The sequence below is a fragment of the Marmota flaviventris genome, chromosome 13, assembly GCF_047511675.1.
Source record: "Marmota flaviventris isolate mMarFla1 chromosome 13, mMarFla1.hap1, whole genome shotgun sequence".
Lineage (NCBI taxonomy): Eukaryota > Metazoa > Chordata > Mammalia > Rodentia > Sciuridae > Marmota > Marmota flaviventris.
In genome coordinates this window covers 72092578-72111156 of record NC_092510.1, presented here as the reverse complement: position 1 = coordinate 72111156, position 18579 = coordinate 72092578, and the positions used below count along the sequence as shown (strand labels likewise).

The 18579-nt window shown below is 50.1% G+C and overlaps 1 protein-coding gene across 3 annotated transcripts in view; it reads right to left on the bottom strand.

Moving 5' to 3' along the window:
* The window catches only part of Col15a1 (collagen type XV alpha 1 chain), a 108564-nt gene that overhangs the window by 68748 nt on the left and 21237 nt on the right, over nucleotides 1-18579 (bottom strand). The gene's annotated exons all lie outside the window — the stretch shown is intronic.

Genomic DNA, 18579 nt, shown 5'->3' with positions numbered 1-18579 from the left:
AGACCCTGTCTCTAAATAAAATACAAAATAGGGCTGGGGATGTGGCTCAGTGTTCCAGTGCTCCTGAGTTCAATCTCTAGTACCCCACCCTGTCCCTGCCACAACAACAAAAAAATTTTTTTTTTTTTTTACAAAAATCCACGGAATGGAATGCATATACATTGCAACCTAAAATCGACCAATATAGGTAAATAAATATCTGTAACATATATTCTTCATAAAACATTATACTGGCTTCTAATACTTGCCAGGTCCTTGAATATTTTCCCTTCTGTTTAATTATTATTTTTTCTTTTATTAAAAACATGTTGACAATAACCTACTAAATTGACTTCAACATCCACTAAGAGGTCAGGATTTGCAGCTTGGAAAACATTATAAGTAATTCCTTGAATATTGCCAGAATACAAGATGTTCCTCTGCTAATGTGGGGATTTCTTTTCCCACTGTAAAACTAGATAGAGTTGTTTTGTTTTGAATGAGGCTTAAGTGCCTCAGGATGTAGAGGGGAAAGCAAGGACACAGTAAAGTGTTCCCAGATCTCAGAACAACTGAAATTCACATCATTGTCTCACCACCCTTCATCATCACCATCATCATCACCACCACCACCATCTGGTCTACACGCCCTGAACCACCTCTTCATTCTGGACCGATGCTGCCCTAAGCGCTTCACATACTTAATTGAGATCATTTCATCCTCATGGTAACCCTATGGGGTTAGGTACCCTTATGCCTACTTTACTTCCAAGAAAATTGAGGCTTATAGAAGTTAAACACCTTTGCTCAAGGTAAGTTCCATGCAGGATTCAAACCCAGAGCATCTGATCCCAGAGTGTGTGCTCTTAACTACCACACCTTTTGGGGAGAATTGATAAAGCACTCTTATAGTGAAAAGGACCCCAAGGCTTCGGGCAAGTCCTCGTCCATACAACCGTGGTGCCGGGAGAAGGCTGCAGGCTGGCCCACATACTCCTGAGCTTCTCTCCAAGGAGCCCCAGTGAGATAGGAGGGCAGGTCCTAGGGAGAGGTACACAAGTCCGCTGCAGCCACAAAGAAGGGCAAGCGACACGCTTGACCTTGGAAGCAGAGCCAAATCCGAGGATTCGACCTGGGGATGAGGCCTCGGGAGTGCGAGGATCGGAGTCCAGCCGTGTCCTGCCCTGGAAGCCAGAGGGCAGGGCAGAATTACCTGCTGGCTACCTGGGCTACAGCCAGAGGCCAGAGTGTCCCCTGAGTGTCCTCTGGGGACTGGATAGGTTGACATTCAGAAAAGACCAAACCCACTTCAGGACACTGCCAAGTCAGGCACTACCTGTGCAATCAAACTTGTTTCTAGTTTGCCACCTTGTCATGATCTTATTGGACACAGCTAACTAGCTGTGTGACCTGGGTATGGTCTCCAAAGATACAGGCCATCCACGTAACCCCCGTCAAAACCAGTAGGGACACAATAAACATTCACTACGCTTTCTTTTTTATTACATTTTCTCAGTGACTCCAGGAGGTGGGTGGGCAGGGATTGTCACCTACTCTGTGCTGAGATGGAGCCTGCCTCTGCCCTTGAGCTCCCCATAAAGAGTAATAACTACTGTGTCTTTACTTTTACTTTCCACAGCAGCCTGGGAGCTAACTGCCATTGTCCCATTTTACAGATGAGGAACTGAGGCGTAGGAAGAGGAAATGACCAGGCTGCACAGCTGAGCAGCAAGAGGTCTTGCAGCAGTGGCTGCAGAGTTTCTCTTGGTTTACTGCTACAGCCTCACTGAGAGGAGGGGTCTCTGCAGGGTTCTGTGTGGGGCTCCAGCTTGTCTGCCTGCTAAGCTGAGGACCTGAAGCAGCAAAGAGGAGGGAACAGCATCCCCAAGGGGTCCAAGAACTCTAATTCCCCATGGAGGTCACACATGTTCCCACAGGAGGGGAGAGAGGCACCCTACTACTGTGTCCCACCCCCACCCCATAACACCCACAGAAAAGGTGTGACATACAGATACAATTATCATGAAGCGTTTTTGTCAATACAAATAACAAAGAATAATCAGAGGCACTTAAAAACGGTTAAAATGGCAAAGCTTATGCGTATTTTATCATAAAAAACATAATTAGCTTACAGAGTTGTGAGGGTTAAATGAGATAATACAAAGCGCTTATGCATGGCACATGCTCAGAAAATAGTGGATATAGGTAAAATCATGGTTGTCCTCCTCTTCCAACTTTCAGATTCATTAAGGAATCTCAGAGGTCCCTGATACAAACTCTCCCTAACATGTGTTGGTCCTGCCCTGTCCAGCATGGTAGCCACTAGCCACATGTGGCTACTGAGTGCTTGAAATGAGGTACTCTTAACTGTGAGATGCCGTAAGTATAAAAAGCAAATTGGATTTCAAAGAGTTCATTCAGAAAAAGGAATGTAAAACACCCCATTAGTAATTTTTATACTGATTACGTGTTGAGATGACAACTTGGGAAAATACTGAGCTAAATGTAGAAAAATTTTTTTTAAATGTTATGAAGTTATATGTTGTGTATTGTGTGCATTATGAGTATGTAACAACAAATCCCATCAGTATGTACAACTATAATACACCAATAAAAAAAACTACGATGAGGAACAAGCATGGCCACTAGTCCTCTTAAGGAAGAAAACACTCAGTGGATCCTCTGGTGTGTTACCTCCTGTCCCACCCCTCTGCTGAGGTCCCAGTGTAGCCATACTCTCGGGGATTTGGCGTTTATCCTTTGCTTGGGTGTTTACTACATGAGGATGTGTCTCTAACAGAATGTGAACCACTTTGCATATTTCTAAACTTCACAAAAGTGTTGGCGTGCTGTGTGTATCCTTCTGGATCTTGCTTTTTTTTTTTTTTTTTTTCACTCAACATTGTATTTCCTTGTTGACACACGTGGCTCTGGTCTTCTAGTTTCACAACAGAATTCTATGGAATAAATAAGCTACAAAGGATTGCATGACTTTCCACCACTATTACAAACAATATTGCTACAGACTTCTTCATGCTCATCTCCTTCTGCTTACCTGTGCAGGTAATTCCCCACCTGGAGGTGGATTACTGGATGACGTGGGCATGTGCACGTGCCACCCCACAGAATGCCACTGGGCTGTTCTCTGGAGCAACTGCACCATTTTATGTACCCACTAGCAACACGTTCTCGCCATCATTTAGGGAGGCAGAAAGATGCCACTTAGGAGAGGTCCGTGGGGCTTTTCAACTGCAATGATGACACTTTTTGAATGAGGTGATGTTCCGAAGAAATATTCATGATACTATCTTTTTTTTTTTTTTTTTTTTTGGTACAGGGATTGAACTCGGGCACTCAACTACTGAGCCACATCCCCAGCCCTATTTTGTATTTTATTTAGAGACAGAGTCTCACTGAATTGCTTAGTGCCTCGCTTTTGCTGAGGCTGGCTTTGAACTTGCGGTCCTCTTGCGTCAGCCTCCTGAGCTGCTGGGATTACAGGCATGCACCACTGTGCCCAGTTTCATAGTACTATACATTTAATGGAAAAGATTTCATAATAGAGGAAAATGATTACTCCCTCCTCAGCAAAAGAGGACACATCAGTGCCCTTCTTAGAAGCCTTCTGTGGCTACCCAAGGCCCTCCGGGTCAGGGCTCACAGGGCTGCCACATGGCTTGAGACCCTTTGTGGTCTGGACCCAGCATTCTCCCTGCCCTCCAAGGTGCCTCCACTTGGTCCCTGGAGCACCCCGTGCTGTCACAGGTCCTCCACTTCTACCACAAACGCCTTTCCCTCTGCTGCCCACACCACCGACCCAGTTATTTTGCCAGAAAAACTCCATTCATCATTCAAGACTCAACCCAGGCCTCCCCCCCTCCCCCCGCAATCCTCATCTCACCTCCCACACCCACGACCTCTCCTGGAACTGCACTAGGGGCTCCCTGGGTGCACTTCGGGTCCTCTGTCACAGCTCTCAGCACACTGCATGGCCCTGCTGGGTCACTTGTTCCTCTGTTCCCTAAACCATGAGGACAAGGACCACAGTATTCATCTCTGTGCTCCTAGTACCCAGTCCAGTGCAGACGAATGGATGAACAAGTGGATGGAATGATGGATGGACGGATGGACAGACAGATGGATGAAAAAATTCAGTCCCCTCATTTTTTAAAAAACATTTTATTCAATTGTAGATGGACACGATACCTTTATACCTTTATTTTGTTTTATTTTTATGTGGTGCCGGGATCAAACCCAGTGCCTCACGCATGCTAGGCAAGCGCTCTACCACTGAGCCACAATCCCACCCCAGTCCCCTCATTTTATAAAACACTAACACCAAAGATTAATAACATGAACTCAAATGTGATTCTCACTGAAAGCTTGTCCTTTCCAGCTCACGACTTGCTTTAAAACAGAAATTAATTTTAAGTAATTTGGTTTTAAGAACCAAACTCCAAAAGGCATAAGTTAAAGCACTGATCAATTTGGTTAAGTTTGACCATATAGAAATAAATTTATGCATAGCAAATAATAATACTAATGATAATTTCCACAATGTCAAATAAAATCCAAAACTTGGGAAAAGCATTTGCCACATATATCAGACAAAACAAACAAACAACAACAACAACAAACTGTCATTTCCCTACATATACAAAGCAAATGAATGAGCAAGAGAGCAGCAATCCAACAGAAAAATAGGCAAAGAATAGGTGATTGATCCTCTCCACAGAAAAAGAAATAAACAGGGCTTTTAAATATATGGAAATATTTGACCTCGTATATTGAGAAGAAATAATGAGAACAACACACATTAAGATTACAAAAGAGACCATTTTCCCTATCAGATTGGCACAAATCATAACGTTGGATAACATCCTAGGCTGGTAAGGACAGGCAATAGGAGGCTGTCTCATTCACTGCTATTGATTGCTATCAGGAGCATAAAAATCAATGTGGAGGAGACAATGGGACAACATTTATCAAAATTACAAATGTACACGTATTCTTTGGCCAACAAGTTAATACTTCTGTGAATTTTTAAACAAAGTTCCATTAAGGAAATAAAATGCATCACATAAGAATATTCATTGAAGCATTATTATTATTGTTGTTTTGTTTATTTATTTGCTGGGGATTGAACCCATGCTCATCAAGAGCTCTGCCAATGAGCTCCATCCCCAGTATGGTTTAAAATTCACCTAAAATGCCCATTTCATGGAATGGTTAAGTAAATAATAAATTATAATATAGTCATGCAATGAAATATAATGCTGCCTTTCAAATGATGCAATTCCTTGTGTATTAATATGAAGCAATCAACAAGAATTAAGTAAACACAGACAAAAATAACAAGGTACAGAAGAGAATTGCTACCAGTTACCTAGATATATAAAGTATATATTAAATATGTAAGTGTGTAAAATAGATGTAAATACAGTCACACAGTGTGTAACAACATTCTGGGTAACTACCAGCTGCACATAGGCGGGTGGTCCCCTGAGATGGTGTTGCCTGGTGATCATGGCCATCTTAATTTAAGCTCACACTTTGCCGTTCCCACAAGGACAACACTGACTAAGGACGAGTTTCTCAGAATGCACCCTGTCATTCAGTGATGCGTGACTGTGCATGTATTAGAATATCTCAAGAAGGATGCTCAAGAAATGGGCTAGAGATGGTCTCCAAGGAGGGGGCTGGTGGCCGCGGGATAGGCGACTTTCTTCTAACGATGCCCTTTCATGCTTTTTCAATATTACACCCTCAATGTGGCATGAGAAATAAAGACAACAGCTTATTTTAAGACATAAACTCCTTGTGTCTGCTTTTAAAAATTTAAAAAGCTATTCTTTTTGTTTTGCTCACTTGGATATAGCACATCTTTGTATAGAAAGAAAGAAAAAAAAATGGAAGTGGGGGGGGCAAATATCCTACTGAGATTTATTTTTCTCCTCCATAGTTTACAGATAAAAACAAAAGCCACGAGCACCTTACCAACTGCTCTGCTTTCTTTTTCCTTATCTGATCCAGTAAACAGTGTTTCCTCCTGTTCCTGCGTCTTCTATGGAGAATAGGAGGGAAACCCCTATCCCCTTTCTGGTGGGATGCTCCGGGTCTGGAACATTCCTAGATCACTAGGGGCAAAAGAGTCTGAGGTTCACATCCCGTGGCTTGTTTCCAAGAGGTGTCCCTAGGGATTCTAGGGCCAGGTGATGATTCTGGAGACACAGTGGAGAAAGAGCTGATGGGGTCCCACTCAGAAGGCTGCCCAGGGCTGCCCAGGACACATACAGGTGGCAACTCTGGGAATTCCTATTCCCAGGAGTTGGTGTTAAAAAAAAAAAAAGTTTATCCAACATCCTTGTTTTGTAGACAAGGAAGCTGATGATCAGGGAGAGAAATGCCTGACCAGGAGACCCAGCCAGGTCTAGAACAGAAAAGCCAGGGTAGACAGGGACTAGGAATCACAAATCCCCAGAGCTGCTACTCTCCCACCAAACCTGGCCACTCTGGCCCTTCCAGGTACCAGCCCTGGGCCAGCTGGAGAGTGAGCAATAGAGTCAGGTTGCAGAGGAGAATGCTCTTAGGGTTAAGGCCCAGCCTCTGCCCTTCGCCAAATATACAGCCCTGGGGTGGAGGCTTCCTGGCCACCGGGGATCTGAAAAGAAGACGGGTGGGAAGTGCAAGTGTTCCACAAATTTTACTGATTGGTTTGTGATTCGATATAAAGATATAAACTTTACAAACTAAAGTCTGCAAAGCCTTCCTGACCCTTCTGTCCCTGCGCCCAGGCCCCAGACATTCCAGGAGGACAAGTGGGCAGGCACTGGGCCGCAGGCCTTGTTTCCTCTGGCTCCAACGAGGGAGCTGAGCCTCGGATCTAGAGGAAGCCCACGCCAGCTCCAGACCCTGGCTCCATCCACAAGCACAGTCCCATGGTGCAGTATGCAAGGAGCAGGAGCGACCCCTGGCCTGGAGTGACCCCTGCTCAGGCTGGCCTGGGCCTGCTGGCTCATTTCCCCTTGGCCTCCAGCAGAAGGGCCACCTGCTCAGGCGGCCACCAGAGAGGCAAGGAGAAGCCAGGGAGCCAAGAGAAACAAGCCCAGCAACTAGGGCCATGAGCTTGTCCTGGGATGGCTCTGTGCTGGGGAGGATGGGGAGGGTGGAGAGCACAGCTGGTGGGAAGACAGCCCGCCATCTTGGCGGGGGGCAAGACCTGGAGGCCAGAGGACACTGCTGGTGGAGACTGTCGTGGAGAGGGCCTACCTCATAGGACAGCTGTGTGCCTTGAATACAATAGGATACCTAAAATATTCAGCACACTGCTTAGCACACACAGTGCCCAAGGAATGGTAGCTACCATCTCTCTCACTATTATCATCTTCTACTTCTCCATGCAATTGTCATACCAGAAAACTGAAAGGATGCTGAGTGAATCTTAGCCTTTCCTACCTCCAACCTTTTGTGTGTGCTGTTCCTTCCTCCTGGGGAACTGCTCCATAGACCTAGCTTCACTGTCATCACCTCCTCCGTGAAGCCTTCCAGGATTCCCCCTCCTGTTAGCTGGACATCCTCCTTCCAGCACACTGCCCTGATTCTATGTAGCATGCATCACATCACATCACATCATAGGGGGTCAGACCCCCAACATCCTTGGAGCTCCTTGAGTGTTGGAGTTGGGAGCCACCCCTGCCTGTCTCCGCAGCACCGGGGCTCTGATCCTGAGTGTTGAGTGGCTGAACTGAATTAACTTCAGGTTCAGAGTCTGAGGCCCTGGTTAAGGTCAGTGAGGTCAGGCTCCAACCCTGCCCCCAACAACGACATTACTGCATGCTCATTCATCACCTGGGGATCCAGGCTGCCTCCCATCTCCCAGGAGGCATACAGCCATGGGCCGTGAAAGAGTCTCAAGCAAGAGAGACAGGACTCAAGTTCAAGTCCCAGTTCTGCCATTGACTCTATCTGTGCTCTTGGGCAAACTGCTCCTTTCTCTGATCTCAGTTTCTCCATCTGCTCAGGATTAAACAAGAAGGACCCTCAGAGTTGAGTCCTCTGTGACATTCTGTGTATCTTCATGGCCTTCAGATACCTCCTGGGGCTAAAGATGATCCCAGTCTTATTCTTTCACTTCATTAATATATAACATAATTCAAGTCAGGAATGTTCAACTCCTTCAAGTCAGGAATTTGACGACACTAATAAAGCCCCAACAACACGTGCCTCTGGTAGTGCTGGAGTTATGGAGCTGAACCTGGCATGTGCTACCAGGCTCACTTCTAGGTGACAGCAGTCGAAGCCTTCAAAGGCCCTCCAGCACCTTCAGCATCAGGTAAAAATCCTATGAAGCCTCTGCTCCATCTCCTCGTCTCCACTCCCTCCCTGTTTGTTTTCACTCACGCTATTCCTCCTATTGATACCACACTCCCCCATCTTCTCATTGATGAGTCCCGCCCCCCCTGCCCCCCTGCCCCCCTGCCCTGCTTCTCAGGGCACCACAATGCATGGGAGCCCCACAACCACAGGCACAGCCCCTCCTCTAAAGACCCGAATAAAAGCCTGGCAGGGGCAGGCACCCAGCAATGTGGCCTCAAAGAAAGGAGACAGATGCACTCAACCTGGACCTCACCAGCTCCCTCCCGCCAACCCCTGGAATCTTTAGTTCAGACAATTTCAGGGTGGCCCCTCCCCAGGCACAGGGAGGAGACATCAGACAGCTTTAGAGGTGGACCAGGCAGAGGAAAATCTGAGCAGTCCCTGCAGGGTGCGACTTTCCTCCCAAGGGTCCAAAGTCAGTTTCCATGGAAACCAGAACAGACTCCTAGCAAATGAAGAAACAAACAGGGCTGGGTTCAGGTTCTCCTCCCACAGGGAAATCAGCGACCTGGCCAGAGGAGGAGGTGGAGAACGGGATCCCCGCCTCTCCGCCTCTCTGCCACAGGCTCCGGACACCTGGTGCCCCCCCTTCCTCATCCGGCCTCGGTTTCCCCCTCCGGGCGATGAATGGGCTGGGTCAGCTTTTCCATCTGTGGGGTCCTGAAGCAGGGCCCAGGGCTGGCCTGGGCTTTGGAGCCTTGTCTCCGCAGGGAATTCTGAAAAGCTGCATCCCACAGATGATCGTCTGGGACCCAAGCCCAGAGCTCGCGCTTGTCAACATTTAAGGACCCAAGAGGCTAGGGAGCGTTTCCCTGACTCCGGGCCAAGGAGGGCGCGGAGAGCCCCGACGACCCAGCACTAGGGAGGGGGACGACCGCCACCGCGCGACAGCGGCCCGCAGCGGTCTCTCTGGAAACTGCGCCTCCGCCCCCCCACGGGAAGGCTTCTGCTGGGCTGAGGGGCACTGCCACTTGCCAGGGCAAACTGGGGAACCGAGATTCCAGCAACAGATGGTCAGAGGTCTGGAAGGTACCCAAGGGAGCAGGTCTGAGGTCATGCGGTGGGCTGTGGCTAAGTCAGGCCTTGAACCCAAATGCCTGCCCGGCCCTTTTTTCCCTAGGTGGGATGCCTGGGTAGGCCAAAGGCGCTCCTCCCCACACCACTCCCCTGGCACCCCTACCCAGGAAAACCCACAGGACCCTCAGTCGGCCTCAGGATGTTTTTCTCCAGGGGCCACATCTCCAGGTCCTGAAAAACCCATGCTGGCTGTGGCCTGGGGCTGGAGCCAGAGGCTAAGTATATAGGGTGACTGTCCTGGGAACCTCAGCAGGGCCTCTCTGAAATTCCCTGCACTCAGCCCCCAGGGAAGAAAGGCAGTCTTCAATAACCCTCCCCAGCGAGAGCCAGGAGCCTCAGAGAAGCCCAGAGCCCCGCCCTTTGCCCCTCCTCAGCTGTCCTGCCTGGGAGCAGGAAATTCTTCTTTCCTTTCCCTTTGGACACTTCTCCAGAAAGGTGGCCCCTGAGGACTCTGAGTGTGCCTACATCAGACTCTTGGCATGTGGCTTCCCTTCCTCTCACCTATCTAGAGAGACAGGAAGCTGGGAATTCAGCAAGCCACAGATGGTGACACAAAGGGAAGTCTCCTCCAGTGCACACTCATCAAAGGTCAGCTGGTCTGCTTGTCCATCCCATGTTGAAGACCCCACCAACCTGAAGCTGGAGGAGCTCCTTCTCCTGATTAACTAAGGCAGTTTCCCCATGTCTCCCACTCACCCAGCTGGGCCTAGCTCTGCCCTCTGGGAGCATACACAGTCAGCCTCAGCATGGCTTCTCACATGAGGCACAGGGCACACTCTGCCACCAGTTTGCCATGTGCTCTTCTCTGGAAGCCTCGGGTTCAGTATCTATAAAGCCAGAACCTGGAACTGAATGTTTTTCCAAGGCCCTTGCCAGTCTGAGAGCCTCCAGTTCTCCATCCTCCTCATCTCCCATCTGCGTCCCAGTTTTTCTAGCCACTCAGGATGGCCTGTTCCTTCGGCCCACAGCCTTCAGGCCTGGAAGGAATGACTCCAACGAGGACCAGGCCAAACCCAACCCTCCCCACAGACTTCCTCATCTCAGGACAACGTGGCCTGGCCAGGGACAGGGAATGCCATGCCCAGGAAAATGTCATCACGTTCTGCCTGTGAGCAACCTCAGTGCCACCAGGGCTGGAGTCTCCAGGGGCTCGTGGTGCTACCTGACCCCCCTTCCGGAGGGGAATGAACACAGCACATTTCACACTACACGGCATCAGTCTGACCCAGCACAGAGCGGGAGGTTCTTAGAAAAACCTACCACCCAAAGCATTTCTTAGAAAAAGAACTATTTCCTTGCCAGGGAAAAATCCTGGACCAACTTAGAAAGGAGACCTGGCCGGGCAACAATCAAAGACCCCATTTTTCTGAATTACAGAAGAGCATTTTTCTACATGTAAACTTAGAACGCCTCCTTCCCTTTTCCGGTTTTCATATATAGCATAGGAATTTTCATGTTCAATGAAGTTACTGTGTGAGCGCTCTCTCTCTCTCTCTCTCTCTCTGCTCTCCTACTCTCTGGCTCTCTTTCTCTTTCTCAGACCCCTTCCTAAGCCAAGGAGAGCATGTTGTAGAGGGTCCTGGAGCTGCAGTCCAGGGCTGCAGCTTGGCCTCCTTGGCCAACGGCTGGAAGGCACTGGGAGAAGGTCTCACCTGTGCAGCACCCTTTCCAGTTTCCAAAGCATCCTCTCACCTGCTCCTTCGGCCAGGAGGGAAGCAAAGCAAAGATCATTCTCTCATTTTCAGTCATGAGAATCAAGTCCCAGAGAGGCAATGAAACCCACTCAGAGCCTTGGTGCAGGGCCAACACTGAAGACCCAAAGCTGGGCTCTGCCTGGCCAGCCCACTACCTCCCAGACCTTCCCTGTGGCTCTCTCAGGTGCACTTGCCACCTCTGTGTCCCCAGAGCCCCACCCATCCTCCCACCTGCACACCCTCATTTGTCTGTCCTCTCCTGATTCCAAAAGGGTTCCTGGGCATGGACTATGCCAACTCAGCTCTCAGTTGCCAGTGTGGGGCCTGACAAAGAGGACCTATGAATGAATCAAATGACAAGAAACAATAGCATCTGTGGCTGAAGGTTGCTGTGGGCTTGCTTCATGCCAAGCACTGTTCAGAGAGCTTGTCATGGATCAGCTCATCCTTGAGTTTGGCTCTTAATGGGGTAGATAACACTGTTATCCCCATTTTACAGTTAGAAAGCTGAGGCTTGGAGAAGTTAAATTACATTCTACAACCACAAGGTTAGCAGGTGATTGGAGTCAGGATTCAAAAGGGAATAGGCAGGACGACATGGAGTGAAGGTTCTGGTTCTAGGCACGTAGCCAAGTCACCCAGCTTTTAAAAAGTCCAAAGTCTGCCTCTCCTGCCTGGCCCTCTGGAACCAGAGTGTCCTCTGTGATTCTGATGCCCTGTCTTGGTTAAGTCCCTGGGCTTTAGCATCAGACAGGCCTGGACTTGGAGGCCTGGCTCTGCCACTGAGTGGCTGTGTGACCCTGAGCAAGACATTTCATCTCTGCTGGAGACGCCCACCCTGCACAGTGGCAAACAGCAATAGAACCTGGGTCACCCCGAGGTGACTCTGAGCATGGGACCTGGGTGTAGTAAGCACTTGGTCCATAGTGTTGAGCCTAGTTAATGTGACTGGGTGCTGACTAGGGGCGGGGCAAGGGCAAGTTCTCAACTCACCCCATCCCAGTCCAGCCTCCACCTGTAAGCCACAGCAGAATATAATCAGACACATGGAGCCAGAGAGCAAGGGGCTGAGTGTGGCCCAGAGACAGTGAGGCATGACTCCCTCATGCTGTGACCTGGTGCTCACCACCCACAACACACACACACACACCCCTCAGTCCTGGAAGTCAGCCCAGCACAACAGCCACATCTGAACCTCAGGAAGGGTGAGAGGGTCCTGCTGCCTTACTGCAGGACCCCAAACCTCTGTTCAGGGAGCCTGGGTACAGAGCTGTCCCAGGGACCATGTAGACCAAGGGGCATCATGAAGTCCAGCAGGTGTGGGCAGGCAAGAGAGCCATGGGCATGGGGAAGAGTTCTGGGATGAACTCCTCTCCGTTTCTGGACTTTCCTTTTCCATTTGGGGAACAAAGACTCTTTGAGTGCGTTGAGGGCCTTGACTCCCAAGGATGACATCAACTGAAATGAGTCACCACCCAGCTCTGGAGGGCGCAGCTCAGGGCTCTGAGAGAAAAACACATTTCCAACGGCTTGGAGGAGAGGGGGCCTGTGGGGGCTCGTGAGCTGGGGAACAGACGGAGGCCTGCCCAGAGCGGCCACCGCAGCCCTCGGCTCCTGAAAACCATCGGGCTCTGCATTCGAAGGGGACCCAGACGGCCAGCCGGGAGGGCAGGCAGGGCCGGTACGGACATCGGGACAGCAGGGTTTCAAAGGGCATTTTCCAGGGCAGAGATGGGGAGAAGGGGGCATCACGCAGGTCACCAGGGAGAAGCCCAGCCACTCAGTTCCCTCACACACATGCACACACACACACACACACACACACACACTCCATTCATACAGATCCACACTCTCACTCACAAATACACACACATTCACACATGGATACAGCTATTCATGCACACCAGCACTCTTACATACACAGATTCACACTCCCCATCCACTCATGGCACTCTCACACACACACACACACACACACACTTGCACACTACAGAGCCACACCCGTGTTATCTACTACCACGCTCTCCTGCATTTGTTCATGGATCCTTTCTCACACGCCAACACACACTCACACCACACACACTTGTGCGCACACTCACACCCAAGCACTCAGACCTAACTTGTTTAATATATTGGGGTCAGTGACAGGTCTGCAGCTAAACAGGAACAATTGGCAATCCCTGCAAGCCTCCCAGGATACGGGTGTGAAGCTGGGGCACTGGAGGCAGGTCCAAACAGGGTGGGGGGGTGCTCCTGTCCTGCCTCGCCATCCCCTGAAAGACTGGGATTTCCGGTCGCCCTCCCCACACACGAGGCTTTGGCTGCTCTAGGGGGGGCGGTTTCTGCATTTCCCCCTCTTCTCTCCCTTGTGGGTGAGGCCTCCTCTTCAGAATATCAGACTTGGGGTCACAAAGCGTTGAGCCCTACTAGCCCAATCCCTTGGAAACAACCCAAGCAAGGGCATGCAAGCGAGTACACGCAGCTGACATCTGCAGGTGCTCAATAAATGCCGGCCTCGAGGTTGCACAAGTGAGAGCACAGCACAGCTCATGTGTCTGAGCCCCCACTCCATCCTGGGCACAGAGGGCTTCACCTGCATAGCGCTGTTTCTCAACCCCGGCCACACAGCACACTCCCCCGGGGCAGTGCTGTCCGTAGTGAAGCCTTGGCCCCAAGCCCTGAGATACTGATTCAGTTGGTTCACTCATGGCCCAAGCATTGCACGAGCACCCCAAGTGATGCTGATGAGCTCCTGATTCTCCACAACAACCCCACTGCTACCATTCCTGGTTCCCAGATGAGGAAATGGGACACAGAGAAGTTAAATAACTTGCCCAGTGACACACAGCTATCCAATTTCAGAACCAGGGAATTTAAATCCAGGAAGCGTGGCCTGATGGTCCCAGCTCTTGGTGACCCTGGTCCCATCTCAGTTCTCATTGCCTGGCCCCTGTCTCCCTGTGACTCCAGCATCCACCCTCAGCACCTCCCTGCCATCTCAGAGCAGGCTCTGCTGACAGCAAGGCAGTCTGGGAGGACAGGAGGCTGTAGTCCTGACCCGCCAGGCAGCCACTGATCTCATCTTTTTTGGGGGGCAGGGGTTGTCGGAGGAGAATCTTTGAGCAGCCTGGTATCATAGATTCAACTAACTCTGGATTCAAACCCTGGCTCTGCCTTTCAAAACTGTGCAACTTCAGACAAGACACTTCCGCCTCTGGTCCTGTTTCTACATTTGTGACAGCGGAATAAACCGCCTACTTCAGAAGAGAGTTTTGAGAAAGATCCGAGACAAGAGACAGAAAACCCTGAGCACAGGGTCCAGCGCAAACAGACATTTCATCCATCCCAGCGGTGGTGGTTGCCTTATCATCCATTCGATTTCCTCCGTGAGCTGCTGCCCGGAATCACTATGAAAGAGCTTCGTGCAGCTTTCCCTCTGGTTCTCAGTCTTCTCACCTCCAACAAAGTGGGCTACAACCTCCCCTGCTAGACTGCCATGAGAATCAAATATAGTTGTGACTGTGAAAATCAGCATGGACAGAGGGCTCCGGTCAGGGGTCCGGGGATGGGAGTGGTTTTCTCAGATGAGTGAAATTTGAACAGGAGGAAATGCTATAATGTGGCTTCAGAAGCAGAATTTCCCGCCCCTGCCTGGGAATGAGTTGTCATAAGTAAAAAACAGCCACTGGAACCTGGAAATCAGCTTCTCTTTCTGCCTCAAAGGCTGGAAGCTTGGGTAGCTGCTGGAAGAAACACCAATTCAATAACAGCCCACGTTTCCCAGAGTGGGCTCAGTGGTGAGCCCCAAAACACATGCCCATACCCTAGTCCCTGGAACCCACAGATGTTACCTTATCCCAGTAGCCTCTGCAGATAAAAGTTAAAGACATTCAGATAAAGAGATTATCCTGGATTCACTGGTTGGACCCTAAATCCAATGCCAACTGTGCTACTAAGGAACACACGGGGATGTGACAGAAGAGGAGAAGGCACAGGCCCACAGAGGTAGATGTTAGAGTAAGGCAACCACAGCCAAAGAGTGCCTGGCAGCCACCAGAAGCTACTAGGAATGGCTTCTCCCTGGAGCCCCAGGAGGAAGGGTAGCCCTGCTGACACCTAGATTTCAGACAGCTGCACAAGAATAAAGTATTGTTTTAAGCTGCTCAGTTCGAGGCAATTTGTTATAGCAGCACCAAGAAACTAATACAGTCCCTGAATGCTTAGGGTGCCAAGCACTACTGCATGTGAGTTACTGAGGTTGGGTCATTCAATATTCACAATAACCCAAAAGAATGTGTTATTATGACCTCTTTTTTTTTTTTTTATAGAGAATAAGGCACACAGAGATCAGGTCACACAGTAAGTGGCAGAAGGCAGGATCTGAATCCTGACAGCCTGGGTTCAAACCCCACAGCCCATATGCTTATCCATGACACCAGTGGCTCTCCAAGCGCCTGATCTGGACCAGCAACAGCAGCTGGGAACTTATTGGAGACACAAATCTTCAGGTCTTCTCCAGACTTCCATCAGATACTCTGGAATGAGCAAGGCACAGTGGTGCATACCTGTAATCCCAGCAGCATGAGAGGTGGAGGCAGGAGGATTGCAAGTTTGAGGCCAGCTTTGTCAAGTTAGCAATGCCCTAAGCAAGTTAGCAAGACTCTGTCTCAAAATTAAAAAATAAAAAAAGGGCTGGATGTGGCTTAGTGATTAAGTGCCCCTGGTTTCAACCCCTAAACCCCAGTACCAAAAAAAAAAATTAAAAAATTAAAAAAAAAAAATAAAAGACACTCTGGGCTGGACCCAGCATCCTGTGTGAGCCAACCCTGCAGGTGTCTCTGAAGCACACTTGTTTGAGGCTGTTCCGCTGTTGGGGCTAAGTTGCCATCCTACCACCAATTACGGGCAGTCATGGGGCAGGACTGGCAGCCAGCAGCAGAGAAGACTACTGTAGGGGGCACAGACCAGGTCCAGCGCTCAGTGGCAGGACTCCATCTGCTTCCACCAGAGGATAGACCCAGAGAGGGACACAGGTCTAGATAGGAAAGATGGGGCTTCCCTGTGGTTGCAACCCAGCAATTAAGTGACTTTCCAGCCAGGCTGATGTCCCATGGACAGGAAATAGGAATGCCCAGGGGCCAGAGGAAGGCCGCCAAGTGGCCTCTACTGAGAGGGAAGGACACTGGTCAGTAAGGAAGCCTGTCCAAGGCCATACCTAGAGGTAAGTGGGTAGAGGGACTTGGAGCTCCGTCCACGGGGCCTGGGCAGTTGAGCACGGGCTGTGCAGTTGGAAGGAAGCTGTGGTCTGAACCAGTGCTGCACCCATTCCCGTGTGTTCCTTAGTAGCACACTTGGCAAAATGGTCCCACACCTTCCAGGAGAGGCGTGCAGTCACCCCAATCTCCTCTTGCTTTGCCTTAGTCTCAGGAATGGGAGGACACCAGGGGAGGCCCACATCGCCACTGGAATGTGCGTCTGGTGGCCTCCCTTTCTCCACAGGACACCTTCTGTGTGTCTACAAATGGGTCACATCATCTCCCCAGGAACAACTCCCCCCGCCTAGTCCTCCAGAGGCCCAGTCTCCGGCTACTCTGTTCGTATCTGTCCACTTGTCAGTGTTTCCCTCTGGCCTGCAAGCCATTCAGGGGACAGGAGCACATTCTGTCTTGTCTCTGCAACTCCCAGCTTCACCCTCAGCTCTCTACCATGGGCCCCTGAACCAGGGTTGGAGAATGCAGAGCATTCGATGAATGAGTGAATGAATGAATTAACGGAGGAATAAATGATGCCCATTGTGTAAATGAATGGATTTACACCAACGGGTTCCGGACAAGGCTGATTTAGGCCCATCTCAGAGCAACACATTAGTATTAATAGCAATCACAAAGAACTCTCCCGGCTGCCAGGAACAGTCACAGTAATCCTCAGTACCCCTGAGCGTCACATGTACTTCACGGCCTTGCTCTCGTCCAATCCACCGTTGGGGTATAACATTCTCTTGGTTAGTGTGATGTGAACAGCCACACAGAGGTCTGACGTTGACTCTTTGGAGGCGACAGTCCTACCCTTTTAGCTGACCCTTAAGCAGGAGGTCTTTGAACTCCCAGCTCTTAGCCGCCACTGAGCTGGGTGTGCCTCTCCTCCACACGCAGCCTTCCAGCCGCCTCCGCTGTCCCCTCCCTGAAACAAGGGCCCAGTGGGGCATGTGAATAACAGATGCTTCCCCTTCTCTGTGACACACTGTTAGGTTCTTGAGGTTTGGCTGGAGGCCCCAGGAAGTCTGCTCAGGGCCTATCCGGGTATTAGAGCCTGAGCTAGGGGCACTGGGGAGGATGGGATGGGATAGGCCAACACTCCAGGCCCCAGCCGCCTAATAGGGAGGTTCTGGGTCCTCCTGCATGAGCGAGGCCCCGCCCCCATGGAGGCACTGAGTGGGAGGGTCATGGAGTGGTGAGAGGAGCTTGAAAAGGCATTGCCATTCTGGAGCTTTCTCTCATTACGTCTCTAAGTGAAACACCCTGGGTGCTTCTTGAATTCTTTGGCATGGTTGATACTACGTGGTCAATAAAATATCTTAAGAGCTGCTATCCACAGGCCCCAAGGCAGCTGTCATTGATGTGATCCTAGACCCTTGGAAACACAGTCACAGCACAGTGGACTCCCCATCTGTCACTGTGTCCTGGTCTCAGTCTGGCCTTTCCACATCCAGTATCCATGAGCCAACCTTGTCTGGACTTGGCCTGGTCAGGACTCTGGGAGATGGAGAAGATGAGGAATTTGTTCTGTGACGAGCTCTCAACGTAGTGGAGGGAAACAGACACCAACATACGGAGTCTTAGAAAAGGTGGCCTGAGATTGAGGCCATGAGCAAAGCACAGGCAAAAGGCTCCAGGGGCTGCCTGCTCACTGGAAGTTCTGGGTAGGACCTGAGATGGGCCTGCAAGGCTTGGAGAGGTGAGCACAAGGCACTCCCCCAGGAACATGGGAACGGTTTTCAGAGCAGGAGAAGCGAGATCCATAGATAACCACCCGCATTAGAGCAGGGAGGAGGGAATTGTGGGTCCAGATAGACAGACAGAGATGCTCAACTAGCAACAGGCCAAGCTCTGAGCTGAGCACTTAGGCGCATAAGGGGTGGGCAGGGGGAGCTTCAGCTATTCCATCTTCCAGATGAGTGCACTGAGGATGAAGGAGTTCAAGGCTATAAGCTGTTAACTGGCGGGGACTTCCCAGCTCCTTCTATTCTTTCTTGATTTCTTCTTCTTTATTTTCTTTTTTGTGTAAGAATTGAAGCCAAGGGCACTTTACCACTGAACCACACCCCCAGCACTTTTTATTTTTTATTTAAAGACAGGAACTCACCAAGTTGCTTAGGGCCTCACTAAGCTGCTGAGTCTGGCCTCAAGCTTGTGATGATCCTCCTGACTCAGCCTCCCAAGTGGCTGGGATCATA